At 53.9% G+C, this 10,268-nt stretch overlaps 1 protein-coding gene across 2 annotated transcripts in view; it reads right to left on the bottom strand.

Annotated features, from left to right (window-relative positions):
- Positions 1-2,980: 2,980 nt before the first annotated feature.
- LOC103315330 overlaps positions 2,981-10,268 on the bottom strand; it is a 55,080-nt gene continuing 47,792 nt past the window's right edge. For both annotated transcript variants that reach the window (XR_004227915.2, XR_004227914.2), the window contains exon 4: positions 2,981-3,033. The gene's annotated coding sequence lies outside the window, so the exon portion shown is untranslated. The remainder of the gene's footprint in view (positions 3,034-10,268) is intronic.

Genomic DNA, 10,268 nt, shown 5'->3' with positions numbered 1-10,268 from the left:
AAAAATTTCTAATTAATCGTCCATCACCGGCTGTCCTAGTTTACCCTGCTTTTCACTCATTGTCAGTCTGCGCACACGGTAACACTGCAGCGTCAAACTTTTCTCTCCGGCGGCCGTACGCGTGGCTTCGCCGGCGTGAAATCAGCTGGTGTCGGAGAAAAAAAACCCAATTACGATGAAAAATGCCTCGATTATAAGCACTTTCCCGCGTGCATTATGAATCCTGCAGGCATCGGCTGTGTACGTACAGACTCTCTGCAGGCGGGGCTGCGTTTGCGCCTGCAGCCTTCCTCGCCTCGGCTCTCGTGTACGTATATATGCACGGGATAATGAAATCTCCTTCCGTCGCCGACGCTGACGCCGCCTCTGCTGCTGCTGCTGCTGCTGCTGCTGTGTACGTAAGCGCAAGCAACGCCTGATTGATTAAACGTCCTTCTGAATAAGCTGCGTTCCGTTTCATTAAAAGCCCTGCACGAGGGAGTGTAGAGCGTGCCAAACACGCGGAGTTATGATAAAATTACAACGCTAGATGGAAATGCGGGTCTCAAAAACGTCTGCTCGCTCTTGCGGTACTCGATTTCCAACAATGCGTCTCGAAAGTAACGAGGCAAATTACAGGCTCTAGAGTTCGACGGCATCCTTTCCGTCCGACTGTCTTGATGTATTATGTGTGTGTGAGTGTGTGACTCACGGTGCGCGCCGAGAGGAACCGTAAATCAATTTTCAGCAATTAAGGCTTGTGATCTCTCTCGCTCCACACGGAAACGATGCCCACCAGCTCGGTCGAGTAAAAAGTCGTGAAAAGGCCTTTTGCTCTCCGCGGACGCAAAAACAAAAGCAGCAAACCCTATATCTGAGCGTAGATCCTTTCGCGATAAGAGCGAAGCCTGTCCTTTGCTCGGTTATCTCAAAAATGCCGAGATAACCGGCTTGTCCTTTTGATTAGCTTTATTGGGCGGACTCTTAAATACTAGCCTGGGCCCCGAGAGGGGAGTTTTTAATTAATGTGGCCGAAAAGTCCGGCGAATCTGAATAAATTTCAGAAGTATCTCTCGACGCACGAGGCCATGCACAATACATCCACGCTCGCACACAACCGCGCGTGTTCCACGATAAGGAGTCACCTGCAATTAAAGCAGGGGCCCCGAGCCGGCGGATATTTGACTCCACCTGCCGGACTCGGCTCTCTGCAGCGCGGAGGCCTCCTTTTTCATTCTCGCTCGCTCTCTCACTCTCTCTCTCTCTCTCTCTCTCTCACTCGTTCGTGTTCTGCAAATGCGCCCTCCGTGCATTCCTCTTCTCTTTCGAGCCCGCTTATGATGAGAAATAGGAGACGGCGGCATCGGCAAGAGGGGCCAGCAGCAGCCCGAGATTAGATTAGATGGGGAACGAGAGGGAGAGCGAGGTGACAGGAGGGAGCGTGCGAGGATATTAGGCGAGAGCGGCCCATCGACCGAGAGCAGGGTACACGGCCGTAACGATGCAGCGGCGATCGGGGGACACAAAATATAAGGCGCAAAAAATGATTATAGGCTAACGATATTGCCGGCGAGCTGGGGGAGTCCGACGCTGAAAAAAGGAGCCAATCGCCCGGTGACAACTTCTGATGGCTGTACGCATACACGTACCAGTGTCCACGAGCCCCGGTAATGTTGATGTAATGAGCTCCGCGACGCCGTCCGTACAAGCGGCCGGAGTCAGTGTTACGGCTCGATTAAAATGCAAATACGATTCGGGGATCTGTTGGACATGCTTATATCGCGCCATGCTGTAAATCGCGGAGCGACGATAATGATAGGGTCGACTGCGAAATCGGCAATCGATAAGGGAACGGGACTCGCTCCGTGATTTTTTTTCAAGTTATTGTTTAATCAATGAAATTTTTTAAAGGTGGGTGTAATCGGCTTGGAATATTCCAGTAATTTTTAATAAAGGCCGTCGTGAGCAATCGCGTCTCGGAGTAAACTTACATAACCAATTTTAATCCATTGAAATCGTCTATAAATAACGAGCATTCCGCTACCGGGGAAAATACCTACGGCGAGCAGCCGACGGGATCCAATTAGATCAGCGAGAGAGAGAGAGAGAGAGAGAGAGAGAGAGAGAGAGAGAGAGAGAGAGAGAGAGAGAACGGGAATAAAACGCGCGGCGATCGCTCAATTCGCGCATAAGAGCCGGTGCAGCATCGTCTTCCTTTTCATTTGGCGAAACTCAATAGCGGCCGAGCTGCAGCGAGGGTGGAGAGAGAGCTCCTCTATCGTCCGAGAGAGCCGCGAGGGCCATAACCGGCGGCGGGGCAGAGAGAGCGCGAGCGCGTACGTGCCCGGCAATCGGAGCGAATTCTAATCTGGCCGATGATTAAATTCCAATCTCCGCGCGCACTTTGAAACGGGGGAGGCAAGAGCGCCGAGCCGGGGGTGGGGGCAGCACGCATTCCGCGAAGCTGCGAATCTCGCGCGCTATGCGCGCTGATCTTTCTCGGCGGCCGAGTTTGCGTGCGATGCGGCCGCGCAACGAAACGGGAATAATGGATGAGGACGCGGCGATTAGATATTGCGCGGGGGTGTTTTTATTGCGGCCGGCTTCCGCGTCCGAGCCCGGAATTCTCACCCATTAATTGGATCGCCTGCGCAATAGATTCCGCGCAACGCATCCGCAGATATCATGCGCGAGTCGCAAAAAGCTCGAAACAGGCCCGCGAAGAAGCCCCCATAATGGATACATTAGTTCGATATAATGCGAGGAAGCTGCCGCGGCTGCTCCGGAGGTTTCCTGCCTCATTAAGGCGAGCGCGCAGCGAAACTAATTCGAGGGAGCCTCACTGCGGCGCGCCAGGGCGAAAATAATTGTTGCTCCGTAAACAGATGCTGCGGTCTGCTTGAGACCGAGTGCTGCCGGGGGCAAAAACCTCATCTCGCGCCTCCTTGCGATTTCGCGCAATTGCTCACGGGGTATTTGGCCAAATGTGTAATGTGAAGCTTAGAAAGACTCACCTAGGCCCAGTCGAACACCGCATGCAGCTCAGCTCGAAGTCTGAAAGTCAGAAAATACGAGCGGATTAATTCAACACAGTGTACTCGGAGGAGTAATCGGGAGGAAAATATCGGGCCGATCGGCGGGCTCAGCGTAGTCGCGCGCGGGATCAGCGTTGATCGTCGGGGGCATTGTAAGGAAGACAATGGGCCAAGCCATCGCAGCCGCGGCGGCGCGCGTTTAACCAACGCTGCCGCGGAAAATCGAGTCGCTGCAGCTCGACGACTGACGATGATGATCGCGGGGGTATGCGATGTGGCTGCGAATTTCTATCGCGCACCGGCATCGGGAAATTTTTGGCATTTCTGCCGATGCATGCTGCTCTCGCGGTCGGGCTTCAGCGGCGTATCGAGCCGCTCGTCGGTTGCGCTGCGGGTGCGAATTTCCGGATCACCTGTCTTATACACATTGCGGAGCAAGTTGTCGGTCGAAATATGCATGCAGGATATCGGCACACAACAGCTGCAGCGCCGCAGCATCGCGGAGCGCAACAATGGGCTTTTAAATAATTCGCCGGCTAATTATGCGCTCGCGGAACTTCCGAGCAGATCTCTTGAGTCGTCCAGACGCCGAACCGCAGCCCGCGCGCGCCGAGTCTGCCGGCTGCACTCGAGGCTCGGAGAATCGATTAAGCCGACACAATTGCGCGTCAGCTCGATTAGACGTACCCGTAAATTAAGCGTTGTCTTGCCCCCCTTCCTCGCCTAATCTCTATACACACGCGGAGGAGCGCGCACGACCGCACATAAACGTCATATCGACGCTAAGGACGCAATTGTGCGCGCTGGTATATCACGTACAGCAGCAGCGGCCCTAGCTCCGCTCGAGCGAGCACAGAGTGAAGACGCCGCCGCTGCTGGCTGTTGCTACCGCCGGCCAATTGTTTCATGGGAAAATGGAGTTTCAATTATGCTAAGGCCCGCTTGGCATTGCAAATTGCTATATCGTAGCAGCCACTTCGCATAATGGCTTGCTTACGCGACGCTCCTTCGCTGGATGCTGCTGGCGCGGGCGCTTGTGACGCACGCGCTCTCGGACGTAACGGCAGGTCAAGAGGCACGTCTCGCTGTTCGAATCGCGCAATATCATCCGCGAGCATTCTGCCAAGTTCCGACGATTGCGTCGACGGCGGCAAAGTGCAGCGCACCTCGAGTGGCAGGAGAAAGGGGAGAAAGTAATGCTGGGGTTGTGCGCTAGGTCAGTTAGTTGTCGCCGTTGGTTTACAGCGAGTCAGTCAAATAATCCACTATTTCGAGAGGGATGCTTTTAGCGCTATCAGTGTATAGCGAGCAATTATCGATCTCATCAGCCGGTAGAAGCTGAAAATAAAAGTGGGTCAAACTTTAATTTCGATGAGAAACGCGTGACGCTCGCTCCCGCGGCGGCTCACGTGTCCACCCTCGTGTCGCGAGTGCATAACGCTCCCTTTCCCATCGAATTTATCAGAGCCATTACACGTGCAATTCCAGGCCTCATTCGAGCTAAAAACTTTCTGCGAATGCGGCCGTAAATCTCGTGCCATTTTTGCCCCTGCCATTTTCCCCAATAGCTCGTGTGTGCGCAGTGTACTGCAGCATCGCGAGGGAAAGAGCGAAAACAAATTTATCAACCGCGCCGATCTACGTGCCCCGGCGCATAACTGCGCGGCAGTTCAAGCACCTCGGCTTACGTAACGAAATAATCGTCGCCGCATCCGCGATATGGGTAAAAACGCTTTCGAATCTCCGGCTACGACTTATGGGATCTTCTGAGCGAGATACGGCCGCGACGCCGCCGGGACTCGCGTGACGGCTGCCATGTTTGCACGGCGGCACAGGAGGAGAGCCGGCTCACACGTGCCCTTTCACTCTCGCGCTCGGGTTTCTCCTCGCAGCCTTCCCCGGCCAGTCCAGCCTCGCGTTTCTCTCTTTCTGCTGAGCTGTTCCGTCGCGCAGCAGCTCTCCTCGTCCTTTAATTCCTCGGAAGCCCATCCACGTGCATGCGCACGCTACTGCGAATCGCCGTGCACGCGAGCTGCACCGCTCGTATATACTTTCCAGCTAACGAAATAACCTATGCGCTGCCGTCGCCTGCCCATGCGAGGAATATTAAATCTCGCGAGCAACTGCATTAGATAAATTTCACGAGTTGCTGGTGCTAAGCGCGAACGAAAAAGAGGCACTCCGAATAATTGAGCGAAAACAAATACCTCGCCCGGGCCGGATGGCTCTTTGAGAGAATTACCGCCGTATAAGTGCGAGGCTGGTTTATTCCGTCTGCGCGCGAATAACACGAGTACGCGAGTCTCGCTCCTTCGGTTTCAGACACTCAGCAGCAGCAGCAGCTTCTTCCCGGGCCCGCCCCCCTCGCGCGCGTCTTGTTCCGCTGCTTCATCTCCGATGTTGCTCTTCGCGTTTCCCTTTGAATCAGCGAGAGGCAGTTATGCCGGCAAATTTCTAAATATCTTCTTTCTCGAGAGGGCTCTCCCTCTCTCTCCCGCGTAGCTATACTAAATGCCGGTACTTTGCATCAAAAGATCCCGGGCATTCCGCTCGGAATGACGCTGCAGACTGTGTACGCGAGGGATAATATTATTATTGCTCCTCAAAGCGACTGCGTCTCCCGCGCTCGTCTTCCGGGAAATCGCTAAAATTATCGGGCTGCATCGCGCGCGAAAAACAGCTAGACGCGAATAAGACGCCCGAGAGCATAACGAGAGAGGGAGAGGCGGCCATTAACTTTTCAGCGGCGGACCACTTCTCTAAAAGCAGCTCGGGCAAATTAGCATCGATGAAGAATCGCCCCCCGAGTCCGCGGGCTACGTGCTTACACACGTAGACGAAAATTTGCGATGCCATTATCCACTTTAATACTTTTCCGCGAGCACGTCCACGCGCGCGGCTCTCCTCGGCCCCGCCTCGAGAGAGAGAGAGAGAGAGAGAGAGAGAGAGAGAGAGAGAGAGAGAGAGAGAGAGAGAGAGAGAGCGGACCATTAAATATTTCAACGTCACGGACTTTTTGCCCCAGCTGCGAGAGCGACTTCTTTCCCTCGCGAGTGCGCGCGCGATGCTCTCCAGAGACCGCTCGACGTCACGTGACCGCGAGCCACCACCGAGATGAAAGATGGACAGCTCGGGTGGACAGGCTGTAATTGCAGTGCATCTACTTTTTCCGCGGTTCACTGCGCCGCGCACCGCTGCCGGCGGGCTTTTTGCACGCGACCACTCGGCGCGCGATTGATACGTCGAAAAAAGCGCATTAACAGCTCTCGCGGGAGGGAAAAAAGTCGATTTCGTTACGATTATCGAGGTGGTGCTGTAATTATAGACTTCGATCGCGTCGGCCTACTCTCGGCTTTTGACCTCCTCTTGGCAATCGAACCAAATGTTTAATTCGATCATAAAAGTTGCACACGTCGATCCGCGCTGCGAGATGAATATTCATGCGTTCATTTTCGTCGGTTCTTTATCTACAGGGTTCGGCTAAGGTACCCGCTCCGAAATTCAACTTCCGCCATTCCTAGGCCAAATATTCCCTCGGGAGCTGGGCACGGAGATATCCAATCTACCTATGCACATCCGCGACAGAGATAACAAAGTCCTTCGAGCTACGGAAAAAGATATTTTAAAAACTAAATGGATCCGTATACAGGTTTTCATGCGAAACCGAAGAGCAAAACGAACAAGAAGCCTTAGCTGACTGGGTCTGCGATATTACTGGTATAGAGAGGGAATACCGTATATACGTGTACACGATACGCTTCCTCGTCAGTCCGATGAATTACTTCTGAGCTCGACTCCCCGGCTCTTTATCGTTCCGGGAGCATCGCGAAGGAAAGTAGAGGACTCGAGCGAGCGGGCAAAGTAAATTGATTTCTTTATTTAATGCCGTCGCGCAGTATCATATACTGCAGCTCTCGGGTATCATATACGGCTCGGCGGGGGGAAGGGAGGCGAGCTCCGCGATGAACAAAAGTTATTAATATATTTAACGAATATGCAGGCCTACTGTAAACAGTCGTAAAACGTTTTATGCCCCGCGCTCAAGAGCGGCGCGCCGGCTTTTATAGAGCAGCACTTTTTCCTCGCTCCGCGGGAGCAGCGCTGTAAATTATTTACTATTTTATTGCGATAGGTAGATTTATTTTCGATCGTTTTACGCCGCGTGACTGCGTGCGCGGCGCTAGGAATTGCGAAACGCACGAGAGGGGACTGCCTATCGCACATACAGCGACAACGATATAGCGTGCGCGGGAGATTCCAGGAGATATGAATTATGAATTGATAGAAGCGAACTTTAGAAATATCCAATTATGAGCGCACCTCATTGTAGCTTCGCTGATCCGAGACGGAACGAGGTTAATTGAAGCCGAGCCGATCCGCGCGCGCTGACGTTGGCTTTCGCGAAATTACATCAGCGGCCGCGCGAACAAAGAAAAATGAAATAATTACACACGTGCAAGTCGGAAATTCGCCGAAACTCAAAGGCGGCGGGCGTTGCGAGGTAACCCGATGCGTGCAGCGCATTTTTCCCTTGCTCTGATGTAGACGTGTGCGGCGGCGGTGCATCATCGGCGGCCGAGAGGGAGATGACTCGGCGGATACTCCGATGGATATCGGGCCAATAACATCGATTACATAAGAATTCGACAGCCGCATTCATCCCGATATGCGGCCCGCGCTCTCGGCTGTATTATTCGTACAAACACGAGTACCGCGCGCGCGTTAACGTTGTTTCGGCGGGACCTCTGCTCTGGAAAAAAGCTCCGATGACACTGCGAAATTCTTTCGCAAATACAGCCTCGCCGTCACGATCCCGGCTGTTTCAAAATTACCGCGCTGCAGCTGCGCGGGCGATCGATTCGCGGCTTACTTTGTTTGCGGTGAAAGCTAATTCTCATATATCTAGATAAATACAGCCTGTTACGCTCGGCTCCGACGTAACAGGTTGGATATCCAGATAAATCGTTGGATGCTCCGTCTAGATATAGAGCAGCTTAATAAGCCGGCCTTCCCTTAATAAGTGGAATATCTAGATAGAAGTAGACAATTTTCCGCGCGGAGCTGTATAGGTGCACGAGCGGTCGCATTAAATAAATACAATATCACGAAATGAAGAAGCAGAAGAAAAAGAGGAGCAAGAGGAAAAAGCCGGGGAGTATAAGGAAGAGAAGGCGGAAAAATGAGGGCGCGACGTAGCCGGCATTGTCGTCGTCGTCGTCGAGGTACCCGCTACCTATAGGTGCGCAGTATACAGTCGCACACGGAACGAGGAGTTGTGCGAGCGATGCCCCCGCGGGCTCGTAATACGCCGCAGTATTGCGATCGAGGCCTACTTACGCCGCCGCTACACAGGTATAATAAAGGGGGAGTTTCACTGAAAAAAATATTCGACGGCCGGAATCGACGCTGCTGTTTAATGCACGTCTTGCTGGGGCATTAAAGGCTCCTCATGGACCTTTTCCAGGATCTACGCGTGCGAGGGCTCCCGGCCACCCCACCGTGATATTAGGCCTTAAAGGTGGATTTATTGGAGGAGGGAGACCCGGGGCGAGATAACCGAGATGTATACACGCGCGTGAGGCTCCGCGCGGAGCAGACGGATCAAGTCGTTCCGCGCGGGCCTTGATCTACTTTCCCGGAATTCTTCGTCGCGGCAACGAGACGTTGCGTAATTGGAGTTCTTACGATCTATGCGTCGGATGAGGATCTTGTTCGCGGAGTGTCGAAAAGCGCTTATCAGCTACGCGGAATCAAACGCGGAGTTATTACGCCGGGACGTTTATGAACGGCTCGGGAGAATTTACGACAATTAAAATCGTATATCCGCGCTTGTCTCTCAATTACGGCTCAACACCTCCGAGGCAGCTCATTACAGGTGCTTTGCAGCGTTTCGCGGGCCCCGAAAAAGGAGCGGGCCCCGTTCGCGATGATGCTCGCTCGCGATACAAAAATTCCGCACGCGCAGCCGTCTCCATATTCGCCGCGCTATCGCGAGCGGCGCATCTCGGCTCGTGAGCGCGCGAAGAACCTAACAAGTGAATAAAATTGTCGGCGGGGCTCGGATTGTCTCTCCTCCGCTGGGCGGCTCGGTAAATAAATTTAATGCTAATAGAGTCTCATTGCGTATTCATAATATTCGTTCGTAACTTTTCCGCGTAAGGGCTTAACAGGGCCGAGTATCTCGTTGCGTTTCGCCCTTCGCATACGCGGAGCCTAATACTGGCGCGCGAGGCACAATTACGTTTAATGCCCATGAAGGTTAACCGAGTAGTTCGCGTGCGAGTTAACAGTCGAGCTGCCGCCGCCAAGAGCGGCTCTCTCCCCGGCCCTCGAAGCCCGCAGCGGCCGGGAGAGGGAGACAGTCTTCGTCTCCTCCTCCTTCTTTATTCCCCGTAGGTACTTCCTTCCTTCGCTCTCGAGGATATCCTCGAGACTCGCGGACTTTTGACACTCGGTATAATGCGCCGTCGGCGGGATGTGCTCGAACAATGTGCGGCTGTCTGTCTCTCCCGCATGCCTCCGCGATCGTAATTGACGATCCGCCCGCTCGGCACTTGGGGACCTTTTCCAAAGAGACTCCTTATTGAGATATTCGCGAGCGCTGTTTACCCCCTCGCCCCGCTGCTGCGCGATCGTAATGGAGCTCGCGGACATTCGAACCGCCGCTAGCGCTCGAGCTGAGCCTGCGTTGCAGATGCAGCGCGGCGACCACCAGCTGCTGGCTCTCTCCCGTCTCCCAAGCTCCTCTTTTTCTGCAGAGGCGTCTCAAGGTCCGCCGAGGGGCAACCCTTTGCTGCGCGCGAAACTTAACTCCGGCGTTTTTAGAGCTCCGGAGCGAGAGATGGTGCGCCAGGCGTTAAAAATCCTCCGAGGCTGAACGCAATTACAAAACGCGAGGAATTTCGCGCGAGGCTCGGCCACGCGTTCGTCGTTGAAAGAGAGATAAATTACTCGGCGGCGAGTTTTTAATTGCTTCAGCGCATACGAGCCGTTCCGAGCATAGAGACTCCATTCAGCGCGCGAGTATCGATGCGTGTTTGGATTTGTGTTGAATGGTATCGCGGAGCAGATTTCCTCTTCGAGCTGCATCTTGCGGGCGAACGAAAACACGCGGCGTCGGGGACAAAAGCGTGCGCCCGAGAGGGCCGGTCCAACGAACCCGAACAAAAGGTAGGAGAGAGGAGGAGAGCCGAAGAAGCGGCCCGGTGCACTTGCGGCCAATTTATACTCGCGGACGGGGCAATCAGACGACAA

Source organism: Nasonia vitripennis, chromosome 5, assembly GCF_009193385.2.
Source record: "Nasonia vitripennis strain AsymCx chromosome 5, Nvit_psr_1.1, whole genome shotgun sequence".
Lineage (NCBI taxonomy): Eukaryota > Metazoa > Arthropoda > Insecta > Hymenoptera > Pteromalidae > Nasonia > Nasonia vitripennis.
Note: the sequence above shows the minus strand (reverse complement) of the source record. Positions and strands in the feature narration are given on the sequence as shown.